The 19,960-nt window shown below is 41.0% G+C and overlaps 1 long non-coding RNA gene across 1 annotated transcript in view; it reads left to right on the top strand.

Annotated features, from left to right (window-relative positions):
• The window catches only part of LOC105497699 (uncharacterized), a 143,412-nt gene extending 125,697 nt beyond the window's left edge, over positions 1-17,715 (top strand). The window contains exon 5 of the long non-coding RNA XR_011608895.1: positions 17,390-17,715. This is a non-coding gene — a long non-coding RNA (uncharacterized lncRNA). The remainder of the gene's footprint in view (positions 1-17,389) is intronic.
• Positions 17,716-19,960: the final 2,245 nt, after the last annotated feature.

Raw genomic sequence — 19,960 nt, forward strand, 5'->3', positions numbered from 1 at the left:
TTCTTTGCAGTTAGCTTTGGGGAAGATGACTGTAGCAGGATGTGTTGGTTAATCAAATGTACCTTTAGCAGAGATGAGCAATCACAAGGTTGCACTATCAGTTCAAAGACTTACCTGCCACTCGCAGGAATAGTCTTCAATTATTTTATGCATGGTTTGCAAGTGAAATCAGCTCATCTCCCAAAGACTTCTGATGCTAGAAAATTAACCTAATGGGAACTATAGTTTAGAGCAATGAATTCTTCCTTGTGAGTCATGAGAAGGACAATGAGGGAGGCATTTGGTGAGTGGTGACTTTAGTGACACTGTTGAGTGAGGAGTTGTGATAGGAGCTAGCCTTTGTTATGCCTGTACTGAAGCATCTGATGACTGTCCATGGTAGATCTTATCTCATATGACAGTTAGACACTCATAAATGCAACTCTAAGGTTTTGTCTGTCTACGCCCATGAGAGTAGGGGTGATGCCTCATTTACTCACCACTCCCTTTCTGGAGGTTAGCATAGTACATGGCATATAGGATATGCTCGATAAATATTTATGGAATTATTATTGATGAACTACTCTGTGCCTGTGCCTATATCATCCTTTTTAATCCTTCCAAAATTTTAACATAGGTTTTATGATCTCTATTTTAGAGATAATGAAACAGATTCAGAGCTGGATAGTGAATTAACTGAGGTCATACATTTAGTGAGTGGCAGAGCTGGGACTCAGACCCCAGGCTGTCCCTGGTTCCCATGCTCTTTGTTCTGTAAATGCTATTGGGATTTTCATTTCAGGTAATGGTATTTCTCAATACAAAGAATCTCAGTGTTGATTTTGTTCTTTCCTTTGCTTTGTAGATGAGGGAGCTTTAGGCCCAGAAAGGCCAAGCAACTTAGTTCAAGTAAAATTAGTGCTCAAGCTCAATCTAGCCCAGCATTTTTCAATTGGACTTCGAAGTTCCCTCAAGATAAGGCAACCACTAATTCAGCTAGAGCCAGGCTTCCTGCAGGTTGGATTGAACCTATCTCTTCAGTGTGGCTGCATGTCTACATAGCAGAAAGGCATGAAAATTCTCAACCAATGCAAGTTGGTTGTTTTCTGGTTCTCAGCTGTACCTGGCACAGTTTGCCTTCTGACTGAAGGAAAGGCAAGCCTCAAGCTTTTGGAAAGCCACTGCAAGCTTGCTGTTGAAAACTTCCAGGTTTGGATGTAATCTAGGCTCTGGTAAAGTACTTAAGCTAATAAAGGTCTAACGCTTCCTCCAGACTCCCTGCAAGCACCTCACTGGCTCAGTGTGCGCAAACCTGGAGGAGAACACTGTGTCCGTGGCCTGGACAGCCTCACACATGTGATTCTGGCTGGGCGCTGTACCAAACCAGGGCCTGTTGCACTCAATCCCTCCATTCTGTCTTGCCACTCTTCGCTCCAACATGCTACCCAAGTCTCTTCATCAAAAATGTGGTTTATATTTCCCTGAACTTCCGTCTGGGAAGTATATTACCTGCATAAACCAGTTCAAACTAAAATCATTGAGAAATCCTCAGGTTCAACTGGCATCCATTTGCTCATCCTCTTCTTCCTGGGCTGAGTCACTTTCACAGTGCCAGACTCTGTGCCAGGCATACTATGCCAGACAGCTGTGAATGACACTTGAGTGGGGGAAGAGGTCGTATCACAAGACCCAGTGCGATCTGGGGTCATTTCTTTGCAATTCACTGGACTTTGTCCTCCTCTGGGGTCCAGCTAGGACAAAGATGACTGCCTCAATCCACACAAAGTAACCCCAGGGGACCAGAGAGTATCTCTTTCAGGAGCTCTCCCTTAGGAGCAAAACATTTTCTTCCCCAGAAGCCCCAACAAAATATCTTCTGAGGTCTCATTGGCCTGACTTAGACACGTGCCTATTTCTGAGCCAATCCCAGGGACGGGGAGATGGCAAAGATGATTGACTCGGACTTGATTTCTTTTAAAAAAAGATGTTTTGTTCCCTGCAACCTAAAAAGTCAGAACTTCCCAGTAAAAGCCATTTTGTATTCAAATTTCTGCCAGAGCACTGTTGTTTTATTAAATTGATTTTTTTCTCTATTTTTATCATCATTATCATCATCAGCAGCATCATATTAGGAAGGTGGATGTTTTAAGCAAATCAGTCATGAAGGAGAGAATGGGCAAATCTTTAACAATTGAGAGGTAGATTTCTTGCTGCTTGTAAATTTCAAAATTTCTCATTTCTATTCCAGCTTGAACTCATCCTGAAGGCAATGGGATGTCATCAAATATTTCTACACAGAAGGTGATAGGCTGTCATTTAGGTCGCAGTCATTCAGCGTGGGTCAAATCTGACAGAAGGTCAAAGCAATCAAGATGCCCTCAGGGGACAGCAGTTTAAATCCACATAAAGCAGATTGTTTTGAACGGGCCTGCCCCCCTGGATATGTAGTCTGATTCAGGCTTGCCAAGGGATCCTGAAGGTGCCACACTTGTGGGTAGTAACCTTCTCCCCAAGTCACCTCTGATTCTCACCACAGGGACTCACACAGTGGGATGGAAGTGAAAGCCCAAGGTCATGGCTCTGTGCCAAAAAGAAAGGGGACACATTTCTTTTATGCTTTTCAGGAGATAGGTTTGGGGTTTTTGAGTAGCCAAGGAGAATTTGACAATTCTTGTCTCAGAAATAGATTAGCATCTGCATCAGTGGACTCAGTAGAGCAAATGGCTCTCCCAGTGTGGGTGGGCACCGTCCAATCCATCCAGGGCCTGGATAGAACAAAAAGGCAGAGGAAGGAGGAATTATCTCTTTCTGCTTGAGCTGGACATCCATCTTTCCCTGCCTTTGGACCTTAGAACTCCAAATTCCCCAGTCTTTGTATCCCAGGGACTTACACCAGAAACCCCCGGGTTCTACAGCTTACAGAGGCTATATTATGGGATTTCATGGCCTCCCTAACCTTGTGAGCCAATTTTCATAAAAAAATCTCCTGTTATGTATTGAAACAGTCAAGCATCGCTTAATGACAGGGGTATATTCTGAGAAATGTGTAGTTAGGTGATTTCATCTAACTACAAGTGTGCAAACATCAGAGAGTGTACCAGGATGGTATAGCCTACTACATACCTAAGCTATGTGATATATCCTATTGCTTACAAACCTGTGCAGCATGTGACCGTACTGAATACTGTAGTCAATTGTAACACAATGTTAAGCATTTGTGTATCTAAACATAAAAAATTCACAGTAAAAATACAGTATAAAAGGTAACTGATACACCTGTGTAGGGCACTTACCATGAATGAAGCTTGCCGGCCTGCAGGTTGCTCTGGGTGAGTCAGTGAGTGGTGAGTGAATGTGAAGGCCTGGGACATTGCTGTACACAATTGTAGGCTTTGTAAACACTGTACACTTAGGCTACACTAAACTTAGAAAAGAAATTATTCCTTATAATAAATGCAGTAATAAATTAATCTTCAATTACTGTAACTTTTTAACTTTATGACTCTTAATTTTTTAATTTCATAATAATGCTTAGCTTAAAACACAAACACATTGTACAACTGTACAAAAACATTTTCTTTCTTTGTGTCCTTATTCTATAAGCTTTTTAAAACTTTTTACTTTTTAAATCTTTTTGTTAGAAACGAAGACACAAACACACACATTAGCTTATGCGTACACAAGGTCAGGATAATCAATATCACTGTCTTTCACTCCCACACCTTGTCCCACTGGAAGGTCTTCAGGGGCAATAACATGCATGGAGCTGTCAACTCCTAAGATGACAATGCCTTCTTCCGGAATACCTTTCCTGAAGGACCTGACCACAGCTGCTTTCCAGTTAACTTTTTAAAAAATAAGTAGGAGTACACTCTAAAATAATAACTAAAAGTATGATACAGTAAATACACAAACCAGTAACATCGTCATTTTTCATTATTAAGTATTATGTACTGTGCATAATTGAATGTGCTAGACTTGTATACACCTGCAATGCAGTGGGTTTGTTTGCATCAGCATCACCACAGACACATGAGTGATGCATTGCACTACAACATTATGAAGACTATGACACTGAGAGACAGGACTAGCTGGATTTCCTAGGCTGATTAAGAATCCCTAAGCCTAGCTGGCAAGGTGACCGCATCCACCTTTAAACACGGGGCTTGCACCTTAGCTCACACCCGACCAATCAGTAAAGAAAGCTCACTAAAAAGCTAATTAGGCAAAAACAGGAGGTAAAGAAATAGCCAATCATCTATTGCCTAAGAGCACAGTGGGAGGGACAATGATCGGGATATGAACCCAGGAATTCCAGCCGGCAAGGGCTACCCTCTTTGGGTCCCCTCCCTCTATATGGGAGCTCTGTTTTCACTCTATTAAATCTTGCAACTGCACTCTCTTCTGGTCTGTGTTTGTTACAGCTCAAGCTGAGCTTTCCCTCGCTGTCCACCACTGCTATTTGCCACCATCGCAGACCTGCCGCTGACTTTTATACCTCTAGATCCGGCAGGGTGTCCACTGTGCTTCTGATCCAGCCAGGCGTCCATTGCCGCTCCCGCTCGGGCTAAAGGCTTGCAGTTGTTCCTGCATGGCTAAGTGTCTGGGTTCATCCTAATTGAGCTGAACACTAGTCACTGGGTTCCATGGCTCTCTTCTGTGACCCAGGGCTTCTAATAGAGCTATAACACTCACCACATGGCCCAAGATTCCATGAGGCCAAGAACCCTGGGTCAGAGAACACGAGGCTTGCCACCATCTTGGAAAGAGCTGGCTGCCATTTTGGAAGCAGCCCACTACCATTTTGGAAGCAGCCCACCGCCATTTTGGAAGCAGCTGCCACCATCTTGGCGGCTCTGGGAGCAAGGACCCCCATAACGACATCGCTAGGTGACGGGAGTTTTTCAGGTCCATTATAATCTTATGGAACCACCATAGTATGTGTGCTCCATCATTGAAAAGTTCTGTTTTTCTGGAGAACCCTGACTAGTATGTTGATAAATTGAATTTTAACCAAGCAATTATATTTAAATGTTGACTTTTCTGGAGATGAATATGAGGTCCATGTTAGCTCCTGGACAGGCTACTTTAAAGCACTCCTCTCTGACCTGTCAAGTAAGACTTGGTCTCAGAGGCTGTGGTTCTGAGTGGTGTACCCCTATTTCCTAACTTAGTGACTTTGAGTAAATTACTGCTACTTTCTAGGCTTCAGTTTCCTCAGCTGTGAAATGAAAACAAGACTATTTCTCACTTAAAGAATTTGATAACATAAAATATCTAAAACTCCTATGGCTCACCGTTTTTTATTCATCCGAGAGGCCCATGTTCTTCCTAAGTAAGTCTCAGTTTTCTCACTTGTGAAAGGGCGGATCTGCCCTGTTTGCTGTAAACGATAACCCTGGATGCACTCCTGAGCACATGGTTACCAGGATGATACCCTGAGGGATCAATCTGAGGTGCACCATGGTGAGTGAAGCTGAGCAGGCAGGGATGTGGAGCATTCTCCAGGATCCATCTTACCAAGAAGCCAGATGCTCTGCTTCTTCCAAAAGCCAATTTACACTGCAAAGATTCTCTGTTCAAAGCAAAGTCTTGAGGGCCGTTGTTTTCTACGTGTATTCAATTGTTGCTGAGGGGACTCTATAAATGGCTCCCACATGGTTCATCTTCTAAGTCAGAGATTTTTTTGAACTCTAAAGTCAGCTGAGGTTTGTTAATCATGTTGCTTTTCCTTTTCTAAAGAAAAAACATAAAGGAATGCAATTTTAAAAAATTCAAGTCAAAGTCTCTCTCCCCTCAAGACTTCCTGTCTATAACTGAAGCCATCTTCCTAAAATTAGCAAAGCATTCCTTTTGCAACAAAACAACAGTCCCCCCCAATTTTTTTTTTTTTACAAAAAAGTGGGGAGCAGGCTCCTTTTTGGACAGGAATTTATGTAAGAGAATTGGACAGGGGAAAAATTGAGCCTTTATCCAACTTCAGCAATAGCTTCCCCATGAGCCCAACCCCTGCCTGTTATTGAAATTATACCTCAGTCACTTCAGGCAAGGGCTTTACAGAAGCAGAAACTTAGATCAGTTGAAACCAGATGCTTTAATTCAGTGATTCTCAAGCTTGAGTGTACATCAGAATCTTCTAGAAAGCTGCTTAAAAATACAGATTGCTGGGCCCCATCCACAGTGTTTCTAATCAGTAGGTCTGGGGCTGTGCCAGATATTTTGCATTCTAATAAGTTCCCAGATGATGTTGATGCTGCTGGTCCAGGGACCACATTCGGGGACCAGAGCTGTAAGTTAACAGTTTTCAGTCCACAGTGAAGTTTTGAGAAAAGAAGCCATTCTGACCAGACATCACTGGGACAGGCAGTTGACTTCTGGTCTTGGAAGGCACAGCTGGTCTTGGGAAATCTGGGTGTTGGCATTTGACCTCAGTATGGCCATTTTGGCCCATATAGGGGATACTCAGGGCACTTCTCTGATTGGCCTTCCTATGTCACTATTTTAATTGTGCTCCGCGGGATGCTCTGGTCTCTTCTTTCCTCCTACGAGACTGTATGAGAATTGAAGTGGAAAACAACGGTTTTTGGCATCAATGAGGTAGACTTGGGTATGAAACTAGGCTCCTCTGCTTACTAGATGTGTGATCTTGAGCAAGAGAAATAACCTTTCTGATTCTGTTCACTTGTTATCAAATATGAATAATAATGATATTACACTATTATAATGGCTTACACACCTGGCTAAGGTCTCTATCCTCTCTCAAATCTATGTCCCCCTTGATAGGCCCCCTTCTTGGTAATGACACCTCCACCCAACTAGCAGTCCAACGACCCCTGGAAGCTATTTTTGTCACCTCTCTCTCTCTCACTTCCAATCAATCACCATGTACTGTATATCCTACATTTGAAGTGTTCGTTGGCCCTACACACATTTTCCCATTTCCATTGTTTCTCCTCTCCTCTCCCCTAGACCAAGCCATTAGCTCTGAACTCAACTACAAAACATAGCTTTTGGCTTATCTTACCAGTTTCCATTTCATATAGGATAAAATATAAAATCTGTAATGGAAACTACAAAGGGCCTACAGAGAGTCTTCTGGCTCTGCCTATCACTGATGAGCACCTCTCACTTATTGCTTCTTTGATTCTCTGGGCTGCACTCAGAGGCGCTGGCCTTAGGATCGTTGACTGTGCCAAGTACTTTCCTGCCTCAGGGCCTTCACACAGGTTGTTACTTCTGCCTCTTATGCTTCCACTTCATAGATTTTCCAGTCAAGCATTTGTATCTTCTGTTTCTCCGCCTGGATCCTTGCATTCCCAGATCTTTTACTGAATCCCTCCCTCACTTCACTGAAGCCTGCTCATATATCATTTTCCCAGTGAGGCCTTCTCTGACCATCCTGTCTAGACTATCACCCCTAACCCCATCACTCTCAGTCCCTTCACCCTGCCTGAATTCTTGTGTAGTCATTATCATTAACTGACATAAGACTTCCATGTTTGCCTGTTGAGCATCTCCTGAAATAGAAGGTAAATGCCACAAGAGCCAAGATTTCGTCTACTTTGTTAATTGATATATCCCCAGGAAGTCAAATGGTACCTGGCGTGTGGTTGATGCTCAATAAATATTTGCTATGAATGATGGGACAAATGGACCGGTACATGTATGTACATGACAACTATTGTTACTGACATCTCTGGTAAAAGGCAGCTGGGCAGGGTCCCTAACCTTGGAGTGTTTTCTCAGACACCGATTGCCAATGCAGTCCCCAAGGAAGAGATGAGCTAAGCACACTTTAGATGCTTGGGAATTATTGCTAAACCTTTATCTGGGCTCTTGGTATCATGTGAGCTACGAGGACTTCTTTTGCTTACACAGGACACATGCCCATGTTTGTAGCAGGGTGTGCTATGGCTTTTCATATGCCTGGTTCCCACTTGGCCTTTTGTGGAAGGAAGCAGCCCTTTTAGCAACAAGAGGAGTCCCCAGACCCCACTGACTACACCTGCCAATTTGAATATGACTTCCAAGACAAAGAAGTAATCCAAAGAGAAAAGTGTTCTACATAAGATTGAAAGCCATTTGGGTCTTCCTATTGGATTCATGGCCCAATTTCAAGTTATAGACCCATGTCAGAATATCTTCACTTCAGGGAAATCTGGGAAAACACTAAGCAACCATGTCATGTGCCTCATGACTTAGGCTGTGGCTAACTCCACCCAAAGGTAGCCAGGACATAGACTCACCTGAGGCCCAGAAATGACGTTGGCCAATCAGATTTTTACTTTTGGGAATTTGAACTGGAAAACACAGAGAAAATGGGGTTACCCATAAAACTGAAGCTGATGCAATAAATAGCATCCAGAAAGTAGACTAAAAAGCGTAAGGAGTCATAACCAATCTGGATCTAAGAGGCATTTGATTGTGTAGAGTAGGTAAAGGGAAGAGAAAAAGAAGAGGTAGCTGGTTTACCATGTGTGAAGTGAGACATACAAATCTAGATCTAGAAACTCCTGTTATGGTGGACCTGCTTCCAATATTCTATTTGTCAGGAGAGACTCATAGATCTCCAAGTCTGCATGTATTGATAACGCAAAGGTTTACTGTCATAGAGTGTCCTGACTACACTCCATAGTGCTGTCCTCCAACTGAGACTTCAGGATCACAATATCACGTCACCTAAAAGGGAAATTTAGGTGGGTCCCTAGAAGCAGAGCCTGAGATCTGGAATCTTGTGATAGTGATTTATTGAGGGAGTTCGTTTTGGAGAAGGGTAATGAGGCAGATGGACTAGTATAGTAAAAGCAAATTAAGCAAAGATACGCTTCTTAAACTAGCTTCAGCCTGCTCCCAAAGGGAGCTTGTGAACATGAATTATACTACTGGGTTAGTCATTCACAGCTGGCTGTCCCTCAGGGTGGGGAGATCATGTAATTCCTCTGAGAGAGGTGGTTAAAGTGATTCTCTGGAGAAGAGGAGAGCTGTGAGTTATTAGCAGCCAATCCTTCCTGGGGGAGAATCGTGAACATGGAAAAATTAATATTTCCATATGGGTGTGGCTCATGTCACTTCCTCTCACATTCCATTGGCTAAAATAAGTCACATGGCCATGTCTGACCTCAAGAGGATGGAAAAGTACAGAAATACAAGCTACACCAAGTCCCTGGAAGGAAAAGAACCAGAAATAATATGAACAGCTAAAATCTCTACCACAAAAGCTGTCCTGAATCCTATTCTGATCTATGTAAATCCCAACCATACTGTGGTCCCTGTTTTTTTTTTATTCCCACCTGATGTTTGATTCTGTTAACACTAATACCACAACTTTATTACTTGAGTTCCTTGCGATTAGAGGAACTGAAAAAAAAATGTATAAAATATTAATCCTTTGGAAACTAAAGATTCAATAACAAAATAAAATACATAATGGAATTTCCATAGATGTAATATGATGCAAACATTTAAGAAAAGTCAAATTTTGAGTCAGGCGCAGTGGCACACACCTGCAATCCCGGCACTTTGGGAGGCTGAGGAGGGTGGATCACTTGAGGTCAGGAGTTTGAGACCAGCCTGGCCAACATGGTGAAACCCCGTCTCTACTAAAAAACACAAAATTAGCCAGGTGTGGTGGCAGGCACCTATAATCCCAGTTACTTGGTAGGCTGAGGCAGGAGAATGACTTGAATCTGGGAGGTGCAGGTTGCAGTGACCTAAGATCGCACCACTGCACTCCAGCCTAGGCAATAGAGTGAGACTCTGTCTCAGGAAAAAAAAAAAAAAAAAAAAAAAAAAAAAATCAAATTTTGAGAACTTTTCTTGAAATAGGACCATATAAAGTTAAAAACATAAAAAGGATGCAGGACTGAGTGTACACATAACTATATATGTCTACCCCATATATGTGGAAATAAATGAGACTGGATGAAAATAACTGATAATGCTAACAATGGTTAAAGACAATTTTATATAAGTTTAATACAATTTTGCCTCCATATTTTTACAATGAATTTGTTTGCCATTATTCTAAGAAAAAAATAAATATAACAAAAGTGTTTTTCAAAATAGTTTTATTAATTTGAAGTTTACTTTTTGGAAAAACTGGCCAGATTTTTACTTAAGTAGAAATAGGAGAGAAAAGCTTTGTCTTGTATTTCTTGGGACAGGAAATTATGGGATAAGAAGGTTGATTCTAAGCAGGAGGTATGAGTTGGTGGTTCTAAAATTTGGTTAGGACTTAGCTCAGTATTGAAATTGAGTAGGACAGAAACATCATCTTCTTTAGCAAAAAACCGTCAGTGCAGTGATATCAACTGTGACCTCCCCTCTTATTTCTGGCTGCCAGATAGCCTCTCAGAGACAACTGAGGTCCAAACATTGGTCTTAGCTAATAAGGTAAATTCAACTGTTAGTTCATTTTCTGTACCTTTATTTCCCTTTATTTCCCCATCCCTACATCTCCAGTGACCTTCTCTCCCTCTCCATTCCACCCTTTGCTCATCTCTCCCTTCTTCTCTTTGTGTTTCTTGTCTCCTTTTCTTTTCCTCCTGCAATGAACAGTTGGTGACTGCCTCCCATGAGCCAGAAAAAGAGTTAAGATCATCATCCCATAATTCAACCTCTGTACACTCAGGGAATGATATTAGCAGACTTGTTAAAATATCATATTTTATTTAATATTTTATACCTTTATTCTCTGTTGACTTCCAGAGAGGGTTCTAGTCCTGAATACATTAAATACACAAGGGGAAGGTAAAAATCACTGTGTATCTGAATAACAATATATTTGCCGAATACATTTGCTTCATCTGTAGTTAGTCAATAAAATAAGCTGTTTTAAATTTAGTTAGTTTCATTGATGATCCTTGATGGCTTACCATCATTCATAGATAATAAAGAGACATAAAATTATTAGTAGCAGAAAGAAAGAAAAGGAAAGAAGAAAGAAAGAAAGAGAAAGAAAGAGAGAGAGAGAAAGAAAAGAAAAAGACAGAAAGAAGGAAAAAGAAAAAAGGAAGGAGGGAAAGAGGAATTTAGAGTACATAAATGAAAGAAAGCCAAGACTGACATTGGAAAAGTATATAACGAAAAGCCTTTTCCTTTGCTGTGACTGGCTACAAACTCGACTTCATTTTTTAGTGGCCAAAACAAAAAGGGAAATATAGACAATTCACCAAGTATATTACATTACAAACTGGGAATAAGGGAAGTATAGACAATTCACCAAGTATATTATATTACAAACTGGGAATAAGGGAAGTATAGACAATTCACCAAGTATATGACGTAAAAACTGACCAGTTTGTCAGAAGAACTATTTTTAATATTGAAATCAGACAGGACCTCAACTCCATGTGTAATGAATGAGGTCATCTACAGCAGCCTGACAGGGGACATGATGGCAAATGTCATCAGCCTGAAACCTCCTTCAGTATAGGCTGATGCCAGCCCAGCAGAGCCTGCCATAAAAACCAATCTGTGGAGCCCTCTTTGGATGCAACCCAGGCCCCCAGCATCTTGCTAACCTGGTTTAATTAGTGATAGATTTCAGAACTAGAAGAACAAATCGTTTTTGAATAGATCTTTCAGGTGATTGATGCTGCCTTAATGACTGAATTGTGTATAAATATTTTTTATTCAATAAAACATATTGGGCACCAACTGTGTATCAGATACTGTGCTAACTGTTGCAGCAACTCAATCGTTTCTCAGTATTTAAGAACCTGAGATTCAGTGCAGACTTTTCAACAAAAAAGAATGAGGTCACTTGAATAATTTATTCACATATGCATCAACTATCCACTCATTCATTTATTCTGCCTGCAAATATTTATTAGGGGTCTGCTACATGCCAGGCACCATGCTAAGTGCTAGGGTTAGAAAGGTGAATAAGACAAGGTTCTTGCCTTCAAAGAGTCACTGTCTAATGATGGAGAGAGACCATGTTCAGCTCCCTGCTATACTGAAGTTGTGTACCAAGAACTATGGATACACAGAGGAGAGAAATAATAGATACATAAGTTATTTTTTTAGTAATTAATTCCCATGGAAGCAATTGGCTTAGACTGATAACTTTCCTTAAGTAGGATTGGTGGTGAAGGGAGAAATAAAGTGTACAAGACTTTGGAAATGAACAAGGATGGAGTAGAATGCAGGAATTAACAGCGTGAGCCCTAGCAGCGGATGAGCTTGAGGACTCCTCTGCTACTCAGTAGATATGGGACCTCAAGGCGATCATAATGCTCGTGCATTATGATCATGTGGTGTCTAATGCAGCACCCGGTCCAAAGCACTGATTCAAAACCGTCTACGGGTGCTTGTATTATTCCGTCAAGTCCACCTTGCATGAGGATGTATTATTTGAACACCAAATGGGATTTGGATACTAAATCCTTTTGCAGGGCCCATAAGGACAGAAATAGATTTGACTGCAGAAGGACTGGCATCCAGGGCCTGAAAGATCGATTGTGATGAGTGGGTCACCAGACTTTTTTGTGTCCTCAGACAGACAGCACCTGTTATGGTACCGTGAGTTGAGTGCTCACTACCCTGAGTGTTAGCACCTGTCCTGCTCAGAGCAGTGCTTTTTGCAGCATGAGGGGCTAGGGGTCTCAGGCTTATTTTCAGCTGTAGCCTCATCAATTTACTTTGGTGTTTTATTGCCGAAATATTGATCTGCTTGGGGGATGAAACAGCTCAGCATAATTTTTTTTTCACCTTTGACCCGGATAAATTTGGAGAACACGTCTCTTCTTTACCAAGCTTTCTGAATTGTTTTAGAAAGTAGATCATCTGCCGGGCGCGGTGGCTCAAGCCTGTCATCCCAGCACTTTGGGAGGCCGAGACGGGCGGATCACGAGGTCAGGAGATCGAGACCATCCTGGCTAACACGGTGAAACCCCGTCTCTACTAAAAAATACAAAAAACTAGCCAGGCGAGGTGGCAGGCGCCTGTAGTCCCAGCTACTCGGGAGGCTGAGGCAGGAGAATGGCGGGAACCCGGGAGGCGGAGCTTGCAGTGAGCTGAGATCCGGCCACTGCACTCCAGCCTGGGGGACAGAGCAAGACTCCGTCTCAAAAAAAAAAAAAAAAAAAAAAAGAAAGTAGATCATCTGTCTATCTAACATCAATAAGAATAACATACTCTTTTATATTATTATATGTATATAATAATAACAATAATGTCTAACTTATTGGAAGCCTATTCTTTGTCAGGAACTATATATGCTTTACATGTATTATTTCATTGAATCCTCACTGTATCCCTGTAAGGGAGGTGTTTTTAGATGAGTCGACTGAGGACCAGGGCTGCTAAATCAATTGCTCAAGGTCAAACAGCTGGAGTGGAGCTGGGATTAAATTTAGGGAGTCTAACTAGCGTCTGGCTGTTATAATTAGGCCTTTATGTATCTATGCTGTTGTCTATATATCTACACTGGAATCTATATATTTATCAGCATCTGCAAGTGTATTACACATAACTCTATCTCTCTCTCTCTCTATCTACTTTGTATATTAAATGAAATGTTTGTAAAGCTTGGTCTCATGCCCAATATATTGAGGAGTTGAATAAGTAGTAGCTATAGTCAGCAGTACCCTGTACAGGGCTATGTCTATATATATTCTCCAGCCATAGGCGCTAGAGCTTGGTGGTTAAAGAAACAGACCCAGGGTGCCTGAGCTGAGTTCAAATCCCAGTGCTGACACGAATTATATGTGTGATCCTGGGTGAATTGTCCTCATCTGCAATATGGGAAGAATGATTACTATGTAGTTGTTAAAATGATTTAAAGGAACAATGTGCACACGTGGTGTGTGCCAGTATTACCATCATAATCAGTGTGAATGGAAAGTGAAGTTTCTAAAAGCAAGTGATCCTTCAGTGACCAGTGCAACCCGGGGGTGAACTTGCTGATTTTGGTGGGTCTCGCACATGTTCTGGCTCTCAAGTTTGAGAAATGAAGTTATGTGAGGCGATGTCAATCTGGCCTATCTACCGCCACCAATCCCATGGGAAAGAGATGTGTCCAGGCCAGCCACACAGGTCACTGGGTACAGATGCCCCCAGCCTTTGAAGCCCTGAGCTGATGGGAAGTGAAAGCACTGGCATCCCACTGGGCAGCTGTTCTGCCAAAAGTTCACAATGCTGCACACTTGAGAACTTCCTGACCAGCCGACCCAGTGTCAAAGGGAGCTGAACCTCTTCTTGTCTCCAGTCCTGAAATGGAGTTGTGGGCAAATGCTTGCGTTCACAGGACAGCACAAGGCATCAATGGCCTGATTATGTCAAGACATTTGAAGACAAAGCCAAATGGAACTTCAAAAGACTTGGGCAGGCCTGGGATCCCCTTTCAGAAGTCAGCAAGTTCAATCACTGATAAAGATCCCTATATTGGGTTCACATTTTGGCTTTGAAATTTCAGCTCAGATGGCAAATGAAATCCTTTAATGTGTTTAAACTTTTGGTAAAACTCTATTACCCTCTAACTCTTGCTGAAAAAGACATTATCTTTTGCATGTTGCACAAAGAAGGTTTCCCTTTTAATGTCACTTCCACATTTCTATTACAGAGTTCACAGAGCTTTCATAAATATGTGAATACGTGCATTTCTACGCATGTTTTCCCCTCTCAAATGAAAGAAAAGAGTGGAGAATTGGAAGCCTTAATACATATTTTTTTATTATGTAAAGGATTGCATGTTCCTTGGACTTCGGAAAGGAAATACTTTCTAGCTATTTAGCTTGCCAAGTCTAGAATAAAGGTACGTAGAATCTTCTGAAAGGATTTTTAAAGGAAGGAAAAGATTTTATGAAATGGGTTTTAGTAAAGGCACTTAGGGAAATATAACTCAATCTAAAATATATTCTTACTTCCTGCCTATTTATTTTTTTAAACAATTTTATGTTGTATTTCATTTTTACACGTGGATGTGTGTAATTCACCGTTTTGGGGATGGGATCAAGAGGTTTCGCTAAAGTCAAACAGGTTTTTTAAAACTTTTATTGTAAAATAAAATAGACATAAAAAGTCATACAAAACAAACAGATAGTGAATTATAAGACTAACACCCATTCAGATTAAGAAATAGATATTTGTGAGATATCCCAGAACATGTCACCTCCCTCGCTCCAAAAATAACCACTATCCTGACTATTATAGTAATCACTTCCTTATGTTTCTTTATATTTTTTTACTCAAGTGTACATCCTTAGCACTGTGTATTCTTATTCACTTTTTAAAACTTGGTTGTTTTTAATTTCCTTTTAATCTACTGATTTTCCCTCCATCTCTTGCTCTTGCTTATAATTTATTTGTTCAAGATCCTTGATGGTTTGACCTGTAGAATTTCCCACTATCTGTATTTTGCTGATTGTGTATGCACGGCGCACATGAGTGCACCATGAGTACATGTTTCTCTGTCCTCTGTGTTACCTACAGATCACAGCCTTTGGATCCAGAGACCAACAAAACGTTGACTCAGTTATTGTCACAAGATCACAGGAAGCAGCATGTTCTTTCATTAGATGGCATATGACGGGCTGTCTCTCTTTTTGTGATATCACAGCCATTGAGGCTTAAAAATGGTGACATTTAATTCTATGTCACATTTTACTTTTTAGCTGGAATAATGTATAAAGAGATCCTTCCCTCATCAATTGTTTTGTTACCCAGTTGTGTATGTATAAAAGTTGGGACAAATGCTTGATTCCTTCTCATTACTTACCTGTTTTCAAGATAACAGATTGTTTCCCTATAACCCTCTAAAAGTGACTAATTAGATTTTTTTAATGTGTCATTATGAACTCATGACTTTAAACATACGGAGTTTAAATACAGTACATTCTTATCTTTATTAAACTCAAAGTGTCCCATCTTTGGCCAGTGGAAAGCTCTTAAGGTTGGCAGCTGAGCTGTTTTGACTTGACCATAGTAGTCTTTAGTAGCATCCTTTCCATTTCATAGGATAAAATGTCCTAGGTTCACCTCCCCCAGCTACACACATGCAGACACACACACACACACACACACACACACACACACACACACACCGCCAGTTGTCATTACATTTCTTGCCACAGACTTGGAATCAGCAATTTCTCCAAAAAACCCTGGTTTCTTATTGTAGGAACTAACATTTGAAGATCATAATTTGGGCACTACAGTTGCTTATTGTAACTTGATTAGTCATTGTTTCTAGGTGTTTTTAGTAAATAGAATTGATAAACATATTTAAATGTATCAATCATAAGTTCGTAGTAGTCTTTCCAATTGAAATTCAGAGCTCTCTTCACATAATATTTCTAACTTTATAGAACTCACTCTTCTGTAATTTTCATGTGGTATTGAAAACATAAAAGATACATGAAATTTATGAAATTTTCTGTTTGATTTTTTTCCTCTCCTCTACTTTCTTTTTTTCTTTTCTTTTTTTTTTTTTTTTTTTGAGACGGAGTCTTGCTCTGTCACCCAGGCTGGAGTGCAGTGGCCGGATCTCAGCTCACTGCAAGCTCCGCCTCCCGGGTTTACGCCATTCTCCTGCCTCAGCCTCCCGAGTAGCTGGGACTACAGGCGCCCGCCACCTCGCCCGGCTAGTTTTTTGTATTTTTTTTTTAGTAGAGACGGGGTTTCACCGTGTTAGCCGGGATCGTCTCTCGATCTCCTGACCTCGTGATCCGCCCGTCTCGGCCTCCCAAAGTGCTGGGATTACAGGCTTGAGCCACCGCGCCCGGCCTCCTCTACTTTCATCTAAAATTTACCTTACCTTGTCACTCTTGTCTTGATCTTGCTAAATTTGATTTCACTCCTAGCATTTTTTCCTCAGTGTGAGACCCTGCTCTGAAAGGGAGAACTGGCTGCCAGTTTCAAGATTTCATAGAGGGTAGACCACCCCAAGATTTTCAGTCCTTTCTGTAGATCCCTTGTATTCACCCCTATTCCAGTGGGTCAAGTCCATGTCGGTGTCAGCTGTTGTTCCCAGACTACCCCTCTGTGCTTCTCAGAGAACACCCATGGGCTGACTGGGGTTCTCCTGTTCTCATGTCCTTGGTCGTCCTGTAGATTCCTTTGCTCCTTCAGTGCAGATAGTGAATCAGTGCAGGTCTTGTGGTTATCGGCATTTTCCTCTCACCCACTGTATTTTTGTGGTTTGAGAGTATGCCTTATGGCTTAGATTTTTGCAAATACAGTCCATGGATTTTGTTTTTCATTCCTAGTAGATCTGTGACAATTTCAGAAGATCTAAAAAGTATGCTTCCACTGCATACTTTTTAGATCTTCTGAAATTCCTTTTAGAATATTCCTCTTAGAATTCTTTATCTAGTTATTACTAGATAGCTGCTGGATAACTCCCCAAACAACTTTGTCTTTATTAAGTATATTTTATTGAATTCCAACTTCCTTTGTTTTTTTCCAGTTAATCTGCCCTTCTGGGGGATTCACCCGTTCATTAAACATTCCCTGAGGATCTACCACTGTGCACTATGTGCTGGAGATTCAAAGGTGAGTGAGACTCAGTGAGGTTGTGTGTGGCTGGCTGTGAAATAATGACCTACATGAAAGAAGGACCAAAGAAGAAAAGGCCAGGTTATCATGGACTGGTGGGCCTGGTTTTTCAGAATAGGACGGAACTGGCTTTTACACTACTCTTTGACTTATTTATTTCTTGTGATTTTCTTGGAACATTGTCTGAAAGCCTAGGTACCTAGCAGAATGACCCCCCTTGCCATCACTACCACCACCCTCCACCATTATCTTTACTGTAATAGTATACATGGGCAGAGGGATAATCAGCATTAAAAAAGAGGTGCTTTCGTATTCTTTCATCTTCACAATAACCCTGTGAGACAAGATTATTACAGGTGAGGGAGCAGAGGTTCAAAGAGAAGGCTATTCAACTCAGTACGTGACTGAGCTAGGATTTAAACTTTTGTGAGTCTATTCCAAAGTTTTTCTTCTTTCCTCCATAGCCTGATGCCTTTGTTGTTTTTCAGAGTTAGTTTAGGGAGATTTGCAATAGGCTTCAGCCTTCAAAGTCTTTCATAAGACTCATGATGGAAGATACTAGAGACTGGCTAACAAAGGCTAACAACACCCATGCCCACCCCTTTCTCTCTTGTCTTCCCCCACTACAGAGGCTGAATAGATAAAACCTTACTTTTCGAGTCTCCCTTGCACAGGGGTGGCCCTGTGACATAGCTCTGGCCATGAGATGTTTAGTGTTTCTCTCCTTTCAGTGTTTCTGGGAAAAGTCTGGCTTTTCTGACAAAAACAAAAAACCAAAAAACATGTGTCACATGGCTGGTCCTGTCTCCTTACTCCTGCCTCTTCAGTTGGATTTGAACTTGATGCATGGTGCCAGGGCAGCTTTCTACAACCATGAGGGAAAGCCCAAGAAAATCACAGAGATGCTGGCCCTCCACCAAGGTTTCTGTTTAAGAAAATATGAAAACAACAACAAAATACTCTTCTGTTTGTTTAATCCACTATCAGTTAAATGTACTGATATTAACAGCCAGAAGTGTTGCTAACCAATATACTCGCCTTTGATATAAATAAGAACATTATAGACTTTTAAAACTTTCTTTATTCTAAGCAGTAGGAGGTGCTTAAGAGCATTATCTTAATTATAAAAAGTGATTCAGATACTACTGGGGATAGTGTTCCACTTTTGATTGACCCACTTATTTTCACTCTTGCAATGTTTAACTTCATACTCAGCCCCACTTGAGGTTGACTAGCAGCTACTGTATTTGAGCAGTCAACATTCATGCGGTTTCTGTTTACTAAGGCATTAGCAGACACATAGGCTGAAATATATACCACCATATAATAGATCCCAGATGTGTTATTATATTTTTTAAAGAGAAGGAAAGGATATTTGGAAGAATAAGTAACCAAAGAGCACTTTCTGTCAATCTGATTGGGGTTGGTGGTAACTCTTCAGGGGGAAACAAACCAAACTTGGAATTAAAATACACTGGGATTAAGATCTGGTTCACTTTGTTTAAATTCAACAAGTAATCCTTGAGTCTTCCTAGAGCCAGATTACCTGTGTTAGCTCCTCTCAATAGCTCTATGGCTTTCTGATTGTTATCCCAGCATTAAAGAAAATTAAATTAAGGCTAATGGGCTGCAGGAGCTCTAGGTCACAGAGAAGCCTGACTGGGATTCCATCCTGGCCCATCTTACTCTAAAGTCCACATGACTGCTGCTTTCAAATATTTCAAAGGAAATTACAATGTCTGTAAACAGAAAAAAGAAAAAAAAAAGCATTACTTTTAAAAAGCAAAGGCTATTCTGCAGAAGGGGACAACTTTTTCTGGTTGGCTCCAGTGAGTGGACTACTGATGTTTTTTAATAGGTGGACATTACCAAAAGAAGTGTTTTAACTCTGCTATTATCATCCAGAAAAATCTCTATTTCCTGCCAATCATGCATTGGGCAACATGGTAGATGTGTCTCTAGATGAAATAAATAAAAATAAGATTCTTACCTATTCTGGAAAGAAAAACAATAAACTCACTGAGGAAATGGAATCCATACCTATAAAGTGATTGTACATCTATCTTTGTGGTAGTCCCTGGTTTGGGGTCATATTCTGAACAGTTGAGGTTGGCTGATAGTCTATTTCTACATAATTGAGTGAATAGAGAGAGAGGCAAGTTTACAGTTGGAGTTATTCCATCAACCCATTCCTCAAACTCTTCCACAATAGACTGTATGGATTTATGAACCATTAAGAACCTAAGGGGTGTCCATCACAGGAAGGTAAATTCAGGGCCTACTGCCATCCTCCACACACACAGGCCAGAAGCAGATACATACCTGCCTTATTCCATGGAATACTTTCCCCTTTTGAGATTCCCATAGGGCTCTTTGGATTTAGGGAGTGAGTGTTAACCCTCCTATAGATTCCTGAGCCCCGTGATATGACTCGTTGAGTAAGGAGGTAGAATAATGAACCTTCTAGGATGGCTCTACATTT

Source organism: Macaca nemestrina, chromosome 10 (genome assembly GCF_043159975.1).
Source record: "Macaca nemestrina isolate mMacNem1 chromosome 10, mMacNem.hap1, whole genome shotgun sequence".
Lineage (NCBI taxonomy): Eukaryota > Metazoa > Chordata > Mammalia > Primates > Cercopithecidae > Macaca > Macaca nemestrina.